This window comes from Neofelis nebulosa, chromosome 4 (genome assembly GCF_028018385.1).
Source record: "Neofelis nebulosa isolate mNeoNeb1 chromosome 4, mNeoNeb1.pri, whole genome shotgun sequence".
NCBI classification, from domain to species: Eukaryota; Metazoa; Chordata; class Mammalia; order Carnivora; family Felidae; genus Neofelis; species Neofelis nebulosa.
The window spans coordinates 111,993,622-112,007,538 of NC_080785.1; positions in this window are offsets into that span (position 1 = coordinate 111,993,622).

A 13,917-nucleotide genomic window follows, 5' to 3' on the forward strand; every position below is an offset into this window, starting at 1 on the left:
AAAGCTAAATAAGCTTCTTGATGGTTTTGCATCCTGGGACTGGTTTTCTCAGAGTCAAGCCTCCCTCTCTAAAATGTAAACATTCAGAAGGTTGGTGCCTGTCACCCCTCTTGCCAGGTCCCAGGACGCAACTGCCTGCTTGTCAAAGGATGGGAGGAATTTCACTTTTCCTCTGGGTAAAGACAACTAGCACGTGGGCAATGGCTTGTGTCTGCCAGGCTGTATAAAAAGGTAAGCTGTTGTTTTCTTCTTTGCAACCTCTTTAGCGGATTACCCATGATGCGTGCAGTCTGGTTCAATGCTTATTCAATAACAAAACTGTTTTCTTTCTCTTCTATCTTCGTGGAGAGGTTTTCTGGGTTGGCAAGAGATTTTAATTATTTTCCCAGCAGTATGTGCATGTGTACACGACTGAGTGTGTGTGTATACATGTGTGTGTGCCTGGGTGTATATGTAGGCATTGGGGGGTGTGGGGGTATATAGCAAAATTCCTAAGAAGCTGGTACACTGCACCCCTCCAGGACTCTGGAACTGGGAGACTGGGGTCAGACAGGGAAGGGAGAAACCAAATTTTTTTTTAAATTTTGTTTTAACATTTACTCATTTTTGAGAGACAGAGAGAACAGAGCATGAGCTGGGGAGGAGCAGAGAGAGAGGGAGACATAGAATCCAAAGCAGGCTCCAGACTCTGAGCTGTCAGCACAGAGCCCGAGCCCGGGCTGGAACTCATGGACCACAGGATCACGACCTGAGCCGAAGTCAGACGCTTAACCAACTGAGTCACCCAGATGCCCCTGAAACCAAATTTTTTCTATATACTCTGTGTGGCAATTGAACTAAGCACATGCATTGTCTTTCAGAAAAAGACATAATTTCCAGTCACTTTGCACTGTCTGCAGGAGGGTTTTCTCTATATGACTAATGACAGTTAACCCCACCACAGCTCCCCACGGGCCCTACATCCTTCAGTCATTTAACCTCCAAAGCGCTTGGCAGACCTGCCAGCCAATCGCTGCTGCTGTGATCACTCCCATTTTAGAGACAGGAAGACTGATGCTTGTCCAAAGTCAGGGGGTTGGGGGCACACCGGGGTGGGGAGTCACACCCAGACCTGTCTCTGTGTGCCAACCACGTGCCCAGTGTCCCTCCAGCGCAGGGGTCCGAGTGGCCGCACCCACAGCTGGTCCCTGGGGACCTACAGCCCTCAGTCCTGCGTCCCTGGCTCTCTCCGCTGGGAGCCACCCAGCCAGACTCTCCCCCGCGTCAGGGCTTTCGTCTCGCAGGATTCCGCCGCCCCCGCCCAGCCCCAGTCTCGCCTGCAGCAGCTGCGGGTCAGACAGGACCCGGGTCAGACAGGCGGGGTGTGAAACTCAGGGCAGTCAGGACTCAAGGGCCAAGAACACTGATTACATCAGGCTCCCCGGAGGAGGGAGGTCGAGCTGCCAAACGGATTGCTCTTTGGTCCACTTAAACCCAGGAAGGACGAAGGATGGTAGCATATGGAGCGGGAAAACAGGGCCACCTGGAAAACGGCCTTGGACCTGGTGGCTCCAGCCGCAGACTTGCGGGTCACTGTCCCGTGGACAAGGGCTGCCCCGCCCAGGCGTCAGGTGCCAGCTAGCCAGGGCCGCCTCCTTCAGCGCCACCATCAGAGGGGCTCACCCTGCTTTCAGGGTCAAGGCCACGCCCCTCCTGGGGCGCCAGCCCAGACCCACCCTCCTTGCCCCTCTCCGGGAGGCCGCGTTTCCCGACGTTGCGGCCGCGAACCAGGCGAGGATGTCAGGGAAGCAGCTCCTCCCCCTGGTGGCCTGACCCGACAACTGCCTGCGTTGAGGCGGTGGGCCCCCGCCCTACCCCCGGGACCAGGCTCGCTCCCCAGGCCCTGGCAGGGCCTGCTCCCGACACAACCCGGACAGCAGGGATCCGGAGAAGCAGGAACCGCATCGGCAAAGTCCCTTAGACCTGGTTTAGAAACAGGGTACCTAAAGAAGGTCTACAAAACGATAAGCAAAAAAAAAGCGGGGGGGGGGGGGGGTGGTCGGGGGGGATGAGCAGCCGAGAAGACACCACTCCTCACCCTTCCTTTGGCAGAAAGCAGACAAGAGCGCCGTCCTGACCTGGCCTGGCCGGGACCCTCTGCCGCGTGGCGCTCCTCAGGGCAGCCTCTTTGGAGAATGGCTTGGCATTACTTGGTAAAGCTGAAGGTGCAAACGCCCTGCCGCCCTCGCCCTTGCAGATGCAGAGGGAAGAAACCCTTGCCCCCAGTCCAAGGGAGGTGTAGGCATGCGCGCCAGGCATTCACAGCAGCGTTTTTTGTAATAACTGGGAAGGTGTCAGAAAATGAACCCAGCGCCCCTCAACGGAAGAATGGATGGCTACTCTAGGTGCATTCGTGCAACGGAACCATCTGCAGAAATTAGAACAAACCAGAATACACACATCTGTGTGGATAAATCTCAGAAACATAACATTGAATGACAACAAGCATGTAGCCCGATTATAGATCCCGCATGAAACCACAGCGTAAAACATGCGAAATGATGCTGTGTATGAGTTAGAGATGTGTACGGATGTAATAAAGTAAATAACGTGGATGACAGAGATTCACAATGACCTCAGACAGGGTTACGTGTAGGGAGAGAGAGAAACGCGTTGGAGAAAGGCCCAAAGCTGACTTCGGTTTCATCAGAATGTCTCCAGGACCTCAAGGATTCCCAACCAAGTAGGAGGCAACATCAGGATTTGTTCTAGCCCTGTGATCTTCACACAGATATCTGTTACATTGTTCTCTATTCTTTCCTACATGTTTCCAATATACTTTATAAAGAGCCACACAGCACTCCACGGTTCTAACCCCAGCTCCCGCGCCACTGGCTGTGTGGCCTTGGCCCAGTCACTTAACCTGTCTGAATCTGAGCTTCCTTATCTGTATCAGGAAAATAGTAAGAGCTACCCTGTCAAGAGAAATGAAGGAGTCGGGGCCTGGGTGGCTCAGTCAGTTAAGTGTCCAACTCTTGACTTTGGCTCAGGTCATGATCTCATGGTTCATGGGTATGAGCCCCGCATTGGGCTCTACACTGACAGTGCAGATATATATATATATCCATATATATATATATATCCATGGATATATATGAATATATATCCATGGATATATATGGATATATACGTATATATGTATATATATCATATATATCATATATATATATCACGATATATTTCCATTCTGCCATCAATCAACACATAGTTTCCAGTTTGGGAAACTGTTATGAAGGGTGCCATGTCCTTTGGTGAACATATGCAATCATTTCTTTTGAGTATCTTCCTAGGAGTGGAATCTCTGAGTCGTAGCATAGGTGTATGTGTAGCTTAAGGTAAACTGTTTTCCAAAACGGTCACACCAATTTCCACACCCATCAACAATGTACCAGAGGTCCTATGGCTCCATGAGCTCACTGTCCCTTGCTGTTATCAGACTTGTTCATCAGCTGGTCTGGCACATGAGTGGTGATAAGTCAGCTTTGAAAAACCTAGCTCCATGCCAAAACACACATAATCCAATTTAAAAAATGGGCAGAAGACATACATAGACATTTCTCCAAAGAAGACATACATGTGGCCAACAGACACATGAAAAGATGCTCATCATCACTCATTATCAGGGAAATATAAATCAAAACTACAATGAGAGACCACCTCACACCTGTCAGAATGGCTAAAATCAACAACACAAGAAACAACAGGTGTTGGTGAGGATGTAGAGAAAAAGGAACTCTTGTGCACTGTGGGTGGGAGTGCAAACTGGCATAGCCACTCTGGGAAACAGTATGGAGGTTCCTTAAAAAATTAAAAATAGAATTACTTTATGATCCAGTAATTGCAGTACTGGGTATTTACCCAAAGAAAACAAAAACACTAACTCAAAAAGATATATGTACTTTAAAAAAATTTTTCCAATGTTTATTTATTTTTGAGAGATAGAGAGACAGAGTGTGAGCAGGGTAGGGGCAGAGAGAGAGACATACACAGAGGAAAAAGGTTCCAGGCTCTGAGCTGTCAGCACAGAGCCCGACGTGGGGCTCGAACTCACGAGCGGTGAGATCATGACCTGAGCCCAAGTCGGATGCTTAATTGACTGACCCACCCAGGCACTCCCAGACTCTTAATTGCAGAAAACAAACCGGCAGCTACCAGAGGGGAGGTGAATGGGGGATGGGTTAAATGAGTGATGGGGATTCAGGAGTGCACTTGTCATGATGAGCCATCGGGTGATGTATGGAATTGTTAAATCAATGTATTGTACACCTGAAACTAATATGACACGATATGTTAACTATACTGGTATTTAAAATTAAATTTAATTAAATGTTTAAAAATAGCTCCATAACATGTCAAAGGTCACAAGGAGCCCCCTAAAAAAAGGCCCCATTGTCCAAAGATGGGAATATTTGAGCATTAAAAAAAATTATTATAATTGATTAAAACCCATCAAATAAAAAGTCACAAGTTTATAAGGATAATCAAAATAAGGGAAAGCAAAAATAAATCTAATTTGCCACTATTGGAGGTAGCTATTGAGTATCAACTCCTTATTCTCAAAATTATTACGGGGCATAATTAAGTGTGATTCCCGACTTACCGGTACATACGAATTCCGGGTTACCAAGGAACTCTAGCTGATGTGGGAAAGCTCTTCTTTGCAGAAGCATTCCATTTATAAATGTGGAAGTAGGGACAGCTTTAAAATCACAATTGAAATAACTGATCCAGGCTACAATCATCAATGAATGCCAAAGCCGTGGGGTGATAGCCACAGGCTGACAAAGTCTCATCCCCTAGGGAAAAATCCAGAGGAAAAATATACCTTATAAGGTAGAGCAAGCTGTCATTATCTGGACCCACTTATCAGTAAGAGCAAAACAAGCAGACATTCTGTGCCATCTGACATGATACAGAATGAAGTACCCACCACCACCTGTGAAGGATTCTTGCCAAAAATGTTGTAACTACATCCAATACATCCTTCAATATAACTTTAAGTTGTTAGGAAACAAAAAATGGAGAAGCAGTTAATACAATGCCACAGGGGAGCAAGCAGATCAATCCAGAGAAAGGGACTTTCTACAGGAAAACTGGCCCCATCTCTTCCACGGGTCCGTGGCACAGGGAAAACTACGAGGAGGAGGGGCTTGAATCGCTTCACTGATTGTTCTCTCGTCCACGGCAGCTCTCTGGTATCCTTGCCCACCCAGGCTGAACTTCTCAGAGGTAAATACGAGTTGGCCCCGTGGCTCTTCAAAAACAGTTTTGGAAGTATGAGTCATTGCTGGTGGAACACTTCATTTATCCCTAACATGAGAGAATAAAGATTTTCTAGTAAGCATAATTCCTAGGCCAACAGTATTCAACTGTCATGCTGGAAAATGCATTAAGTCACATATGTGACTTGATCAGAGTAAAGTGCACTGTGAGAGATCTGTCCGTAATGATTTGCTTTATTTAAATCAGATCAAGCTCATCATTTGCACTTTAAAAGTGGCTTCTTGGGAGGGAATGAAGGTGTCACAGGGAGTACCAGGAAGGTACAAGCAAGACACTGCGTACAACCCAAGGGACTGCTTGCAATAGAACTACTACCGGTCAGAGACATCCCAGCAGAGAACAACATTGGGACTAGCTGTTCTGGGGGTTCAGGGTTTATCCTGTGATCAACACACTTTTGTATAACGGGACTTGAATATATGCAAAATACACCTTACAATCCCCTGTAAGAAGGACTAACTACTGTACCAAACTGAAAGCCCACTTTTAGGTCTCGTGGTCATCACTGTGACTGTCATAGGCTTCCTTATGCTTGCCTGGGGCTTAGCTCGCTCTCACTTTTCTGTCTTTCCCTCAGAACGGATCATCTCAATTGTTCTATCTTTATGTTTGTTGATTCTTCCTCCCACCTGTTGAAATCTGTATTGAGCTCCTCTGGTGGAGTTTTCATTTCTGTTACTGTATTTGTTTTTTTACTCTGTAATTTCTATGTTTGTAATTTGTAGCTCTTTATTGGTATTTTCTATTTGGTAAGACAGTGTTCTCATACTTTCCTTTAATTCTTCAGACATGCTTTAATTTAACTCTTTGTACATGTTTTGGAAAAGCACATTTAAAGTTTTTGTGTAAGGAGGCATTCAGATGGATAAAAAAACACATGAAAAGATGCTCAACATCACTCATCATCAGGGAAATACAAATCAAAACCACAATGAGATACCACCTCATATCTGTAAGGATGACTAAAATTAACAACACAGGAAACAACAGGTGTTGGCGAGGATGCGGAGAAACGGGAACCCTCTTGCACTGTTGGTGGGAATGCAAACTGGTGCAGCCACTCTGGAAAACAGTGTGGAGTTTCCTCAAAAAGTTAAAAATAGAATTACCCAATGATCCAGCAATTGCACTACTAGGTATTTACCCAAAGAATTCAAAAATAGAGATTTGAAGAGGCACATACACCCCAGTGTTTATAGCAGCATTATTAACAATAGCCAAACTATGGAAAGAGCCCAAGTGTCCATCAACTGATGATGGATAAAGAAGATGTGGTGTGTGTGTGTGTGTGTGTGTGTGTGTGTGTGTGTGTGTGTGTGTATAAAATGGAATATTACTGAGCCATGAAAAAGAATGAAATCTTACCATTTGAAACAACATGGATGGAGCTAGAGTGTATTATGCTAAGCGAAATCAGTTACAGAAAGACAAATACCATATGATTTCCCTCATATGTGGAATTTAGGAATCAAAACAGATGAACATATGGGAAGGGGAAAACAGAGAGAGGGAAGCAAACCATAAGAGACTCTTAATGGTAGACAACAGACTGAGGGTTGATGGAGAGAGGTGGGTGGGGGATGGGCGAAATGAGGTGATGGGTATTAAGGAAGGCACTTGTTTTGATGCCCTTCTCATGTGTTATATGTAAGTGATGAATCACTAAATTCTACTCTTGAAACCAATATTACACTATATGTTAACTAACTAGAATTTAAATTAAAATTTGGAGGAAAAAAATTAAAACATAAAAAGAACCCTTACCTCACACTTCACACTATACATAAAATCATTTCCCAGTGGGTCAAAGACCTAACTACGAAACATAAAACAATAAAAATTCAAAATATAAGAGAAAATCTTCATTCTTTTGAGGTATGCAAAAAATTTTTTTTAAACACTAACCTTACAGAAGTACAGAAACACAAACTATAATATAGAAGATTTATAAATTGTTCTTCATTGAATTTAAGAACTTCTCTGTTTATTAACAGATATCACTAAGAAGTGAAAACTCAAGTCACAGAACAGAATTATGTTCACAATAGAGCCAAAAATAAGGAAATCCTGCAAATTAACAAGAAAAAACAACCCTGAAAATTTCACGTAAAAAAGACCAACGATTTGGACAGACATTTCATAACCAGATAATAAACCCATGAAAGGGTGATCAACATCATTAGCCATCTAGGCTAATGCAAATTAAAAGTACAATGAGAGATCATAACATGACCACTAGAATGAATACAATTTAAAGGAGAAAAAAGGTAAAACCAAGGGTAGACAACCATACAGATCAACAGAAACTCTCGCTCACTGCTCATGGGAGTATAAACTTCTAGAATCACTTTGGAAGTCTGTTTGGCAGTGTGACATGACCATATGATAAGAGATTCCATTTCTAGATACCAATGAAAAAGCATAGATATATGCAGCAAAAGACATGGACAAGTGGGTTCATAGCAACACTGTCCAATATAGTAAAAGATGAAAAGCAAACCAAATGTTCCACAACAATAAAATGAATAAGAAATTATGCTATGTTGTACAATAGAATACTACCAGTAACGAAAAAGACCAAGGTCTTACTACATGGAACATGGATGAACATCACAGGTGCAATGTTGAATGAGAGAGCAGAGACAAGAGAATACATATTGTTTAATTCTATCTACATGAAATTCTAAAACAAGTAAAACTAACATACAGTGATAGAAGTCAAAATAGTGGTTATATTTGGTGAGAAAGTCATGACTGGGAGGGTGCATAAGAGGCTTCTGGATGTTGGTGAATTAGATCTGATCATGCTTAACAAGTGTGTAGGTAAGTACAATTTATTGAGCTGGACACAGATTTGTGTACCTTATAGTATGTATACTGTACCTTACTAATAAAGTAAACACACCGACAGGGGCACCTGGGTAGCTCAGTTGGTTGAGCACCAGACTTCGGCTCAGGTCATGGTCTCACGGTCTGTGAGTTCGAGCCTGGCGTTGGGTTCTGTGCTGACAGCTCAGAGCCTGGAGCCTGCTTCAGATTCTGTGTCTCCCTTTCTGCCTCTGCCCCACCCCTGCTCATGCTCTGTCTCTCTCTGTGTCTCAAAAATAAATAAATGTTAAAAAAGTTTTAAAGTAAACACACTGACAAATAAATGAATCATTTAAACATACATACATACATACATACATACATGTCATTGTGTATTAAGTCCAACATCTAGGCTTTCTCAAGAACAGCTTTTATGGATTGCTTCTGCTTACTGTGTATGGGTCATATTTTCTTTCTTTCTTTCTTTCTTTCTTTCTTTCTTTCTTTCTTTCTTTCTTTCTCTTTTTTTTTCCTTTTTTTTGGGGGCATGTTTTCAAATCCACATTGAAAACTGGACATCTTTTTTTTTTTTTAATTTTTTTCAACGTTTTTAATTTATTTTTGGGACAGAGAGAGACAGAGCATGAACGGGGGAGGGGCAGAGAGAGAGGGAGACACAGAATCGGAAACAGGCTCCAGGCTCCGAGCCATCAGCCCAGAGCCTGACACGGGGCTCGAACTCACGGACCGCGAGATCGTGACCTGGCTGAAGTCGGACGCTTAACCGACTGCGCCACCCAGACGCCCCGAAAACTGGACATCTTAAACAATATAATAGGGCAACTCTGGAAGCTGATTTTGTCCCCTCCCTAGGGCTTACTTTTATCATTGTTATTGTTTGTTTGCTTAGTGATTTATTTGGACTAATTCTGTATCCTTTGCTGTGTGTGGCCACTGAAGTCTCTGCTGAATTAGGTTAGTGATCACCTAATGATTAGATGGAGATTTCCTTAAAACAGGAGACCAATATTCTCCTAACATACACAGAGGGGTTCACTGCCTGAGCAAACCCTCAACACTCAGCTAGTCAGTGGACAGCTCAAGGAGTAGAGCCTCCAGGTCTGCCCCGTGTTAGAGTCTTTGCTGGGCACATGCATAGCCGTACGCATGTGTGTGCTCAACCCATGCATGTGGCCTTCTAGATTTCAGGAATGTTTTAGAGCTCTTCAGAGCTGCTATGGATGCCCATTCTCCAGTTCTGCCTTTTAACCTTTTTGGCTAACTTATTGTCTCAAGCATTATTTGCTACTTCAGGCAGTTGTGAAGGCAAGTTGAACCCTTGCCTGCACCCTTGCCTGCACATGTTATTGGCAAATGCCCTTGGGGGAAAAGGCTTTTTTGCACTAGGTGAATTCTGAGCTCCAAATCAAGTCAAATAAAGCGGGGTCTTGCAAGTGGGGTCTTCCAGAGATGCTCCAGACAAGTCAAGTAGTGCCAGTTCTCTTGGAATGGGGTTTTGAAGCAGCTCCACCCTGCTCTGCACCCTCCGGTGACTGCCAGGCCATCGGTTTTCGCCATTTGCACCTGCTGCTCTTCCGGGGGTACCGCAGAGCTGGGGGCTGTGAGGAGAGGACAGGGCAGGTTCAAACACCACAAAGTTCACCACTTTCATCATGATTCTGCTGTTGTTCTTGAATCAATGCTCACCAGATTGCCGCAAGGCTTTGGCTACCCTTCAGAGCTCTGAATAAGTCGATTTTTTTAAAAATCATTTTTGGCAGTTTTCTTGTTTCTTTTATGAAGGAGAAAATGGGTGAGGTCCTCACTCTGCCAACTGCACTGACATCAACAGCAATCCAGTTTTAACTACTGTGGGTATTGTTTTTTCAGGCAATGTCAGGTTGGTAAAGGGGACAGGAAATGATCAGAGAAAGACACTGGCACCAAGAGGAAGTGAGAAGTGCCACAGCAAGAAAAGGCAGAAATATCACCCTGGGCCAGCAGTGGAGGGGGAGGAGCGGGCGTGATAAATGGTTCCTATCTGTCAATTGCCCTTGAACCTACTCTTATTTCACCCCAGCTGTATTAGTTTGTTAAGACTGCCATAACAAAACGTCACAGACCGTGTGGCTTGAACAACAGACATTTATTTCTCACAGTTCTGGAGGGTGGAAATCTAAGATTAAGAGGCTGACAGAGTTCGTTTCCTCTAAGGCCTCTCTCCTGGGTTTGCAGATGGCTGCCCTCCTGCTGCCTCTTCACGTACATGACCATCCTTCTAGGCATATTCATCCCTGATGTTTCTGTGTGTCCACATGTCCTCTTCTTAAAAGGACACCAGTTGGATGTTGGATGAGGTCCCCCCCTCATGGCTTCATTTTAACTCATTAACACTTTCGAGGTCTTATCTCCAAGTACAGTCACTTTCTGAGGTCCTAGGGGTTGGTCAGTACTTCCGCATAAGAATTTTGTAGGGAAGGATAGTCTTGTCAATCAATGGTGCTGGGCCAATTGGACATCCACATGCAAAGCAATAAAGTTGGATCCCCACCTCACACCATATACAGAAATTAACTCAAAATGGATCTAAGAGCTAAAGCTATAAAACTCTTAGTAGAAAATGGCTGTAAATCTTCTTGACCTTAGATGAGGAAATAATTTCTTACGATATCCAAAACACAACCAACAAAAGAAAAACAGATAATTGGATTTCTTCAAAAGTAAAAACTTTTATGCTTCAAAGGTGGCCATTAAGAAAGTGAAAGGACAGGGGCACTGGGTGGCTCAGTCAGTTGAGTATCCAATTTCAGCTGAGGTCAGGATCTCCCAGTTTGTAAGTTCGAGCTCCACATCGGGCTCGCTGCTGTCAGCGTGGAGCCTGCTTTGGATCCTCTGCCCCCTCTCTGTCTGCCCCTCCCCTGCTCTCTCTCTCTCTCTCAAAAATAAAATTAACATTGGGGCGCCTGGGTGGCGCAGTCGGTTAAGCGTCCGACTTCAGCCAGGTCACGATCTCGCGGTCCGTGAGTTCGAGCCCCGCGTCAGGCTCTGGGCCGATGGCTCGGAGCCTGGAGCCTGTTTCCGATTCTGTGTCTCCCTCTCTCTCTGCCCCTCCCCCGTTCATGCTCTGTCTCTCTCTGTCCCAAAAATAAATAAAAAAATGTTGAAAAAAAAAATAAAATAAAATAAAAAAAAAATAAAATTAACATTAAAAAAATAAATAAATAAAGTGAAAGGGCAGTGCTCAGAATGGGAGAAAATATTTATAAATCATATATTTGCTAAGGGACTCATATCCAAAATATATGTTAAAACTCTTGCAACTCAACAGTAGAAAGGCAGTTCTATTTAAAAGCGGGCAAAGAATTTGAATAGACATCCTCCAGGTAAAATATATGCAGGACCAATAAGTATTAAAAAGAAAATTCTCAACATCGTTAAAGATGCTCACTTCATGAGCCATCAGAAACGGAAATGAAAACCTCAACAAGATACCACTTCACTCTCACTAAGATGACAATTAAAAAACAACAGACGATAACAAGCACTGGGGAGGATGTGGAGAAATTAGACCCTTGTATGCAGCTGGCAGGAACGTAAAATGGGGTAGCTGCTTTGGAACACAGTTCGGCAATTCCCCAAATAGTTCAACATAATGATACCATATGATGTAGCAAGGCCACACTATGTATACATAACCAAGAGAACTGACAACAAATACTGACACAGAAACCTATACGTGAGTTGTCGTAACAGCATTATTCATAGTAGTCACAAAGTAGAAGGAATTCAAGATCCACCGACTAATGAAAAGGTGAAAAGTGCTATTAAATACCAGACAACGGACTATTATTTAGCCATAGAAAGGTATGGAATATTGATGCAGGCTCCACCATGGATGAACCCTGAAGACATTATGCTAAGTGAAATAAGCCAGTTACAAAAGACCACATATTATATAATTCTACTTAAAGTATCCAGAAAATGTAAATCCTTAAAGACAGACCAGGTGGTCACCAGTGGCTGGGAGTTAGGGGTAAGGGTGGTAGAATGGGGATCAACAGCTAATGGGTGTGGGGTTTCTTTCGGGGGTGATGAAAACGTTCTGAAATCAGATAATGATGTTTGTGCAAACATCCGAATATACCAAAGCCTCTGAGTTGTACACCTTACGTGGTTGAATTTTATGGTATTTGAAATGCATCTCAGAAAACAAATACATACAACCGTACCTCTAGAAAGCAAATAGGTTCTGAAATGATTCTTTCAAGAGTAAAGTGAGCCCTAGGACGGCTGTGAGGGCCATGTGGGAGTCTCCTTTGATTTACTCTCCGCTGTTCTCTTGAGAGCTGAGGTTGCCATTAAGTTCGCCGAACAAGTGAGGAGTCACGCTGAGCATTTTGTAAGACTGATGTTGAGCACCACGCACAGCCTGCTGGCCTTGACCTGACAGACGGCCAGCAGGTGCTTCCCCAAATCTAAACATTGAAGGCCACTGAAAACCACTGCGAGTTTTGGCAAAACCTGTCATGAAAGCCTACCAAATAAAAAATTGGGTTTATTTGTGATCTATAAAATATTTTCTTTCTTTTTTAAAAATTAATTTTAAAGTTATTTATTTATTTTGAGAGAGGGAGAGCGTGCACGCATATGTGAGTGCAGAGGAGGAGCAGAGAGAGTGGGAGAGAATCCCAGGCAGGCTCCACTCTGTCAGCGCAGAGCCTGATGCAGGGCTTGAACTCAGGAAACGTGAGAACATGACCTGAGCTGAAATCAAGAGCTGGACACTTAACCAACTGAGCCACTCAGGTGCCCCTAAAATATTTTCTTAAAAAATATCTCAAATTTATAGTTTTGAAGTAAACAACTTTGTGAGGACTCATGGCCTTCGGAGAGGTGTTAATCAAAACCTTTTTAAGAGACAGAAGACAACTAACTCTCTAACTCTTTCAACTAACTCTGAGGCCAACGTGGTTGGAGCAAAAGTGCTTGAAGTCCTTTCCAGAATTACAAGCATGTATTTTCACATGAAAAATCCAAGAAACGGCACCATCTGACTTTGACAGGACCCTGGAAGATACTTCTGCTACCATATCCAGAGCATTATCCACTGAGTAAATAAATAAACCGCATCGTTCCAAAGCTTGTCAATGTGACACATTTCACGATTGCTATAATTGCTTCAAATTATTTGGAGGAGGTAGAAGATGCTCCAGACTGTTTATGTTTCTGTCCCTTTCCTAGAGGCTAGGGATAGTAAATGAGTCAGCTGGCAATATTCTCAGCTCCAGGGTTCTGGTAGGCGTTTTTTATTGGGGGTGGGGAGGGGAGGTTGGAGATGGTTTTACAAAATGAAATGGTCTGTCCTCTCCCTCTGCCTCCCCTCCCGTCCCCTCAGTGGAGGACTGTACTCATTGTGGATCCTGAGATTATGCTTATAATGCCACAGCAAGGTATCTCCAAAGGGTACAGTTTCCATTGGTTCGTGTCACTTAGTCGTTAAATGACATTAGGCAAGTTCCTTAACCTAAGTTACAAAGATCTTTGTAAAAAGGGTTAATAATACCATCTTCACGGGACCAAGGAGGACTGACTTAGTACCTGTAAATAGGACTGCTGCATTGCCACCCCCAGGGGGCGCCGTCCTCATTGGAGTCTGTGATTGGCCAGATGGGGAGCTGTGCAGCCCAGTCTGTGTGGGCTTGTGAGACAGTCCTATCTAACAATGCATATGGTGCACAGCAAACAATAGGTGCTAACAAGTGTGATAATTATTAACTCACTTTTTTT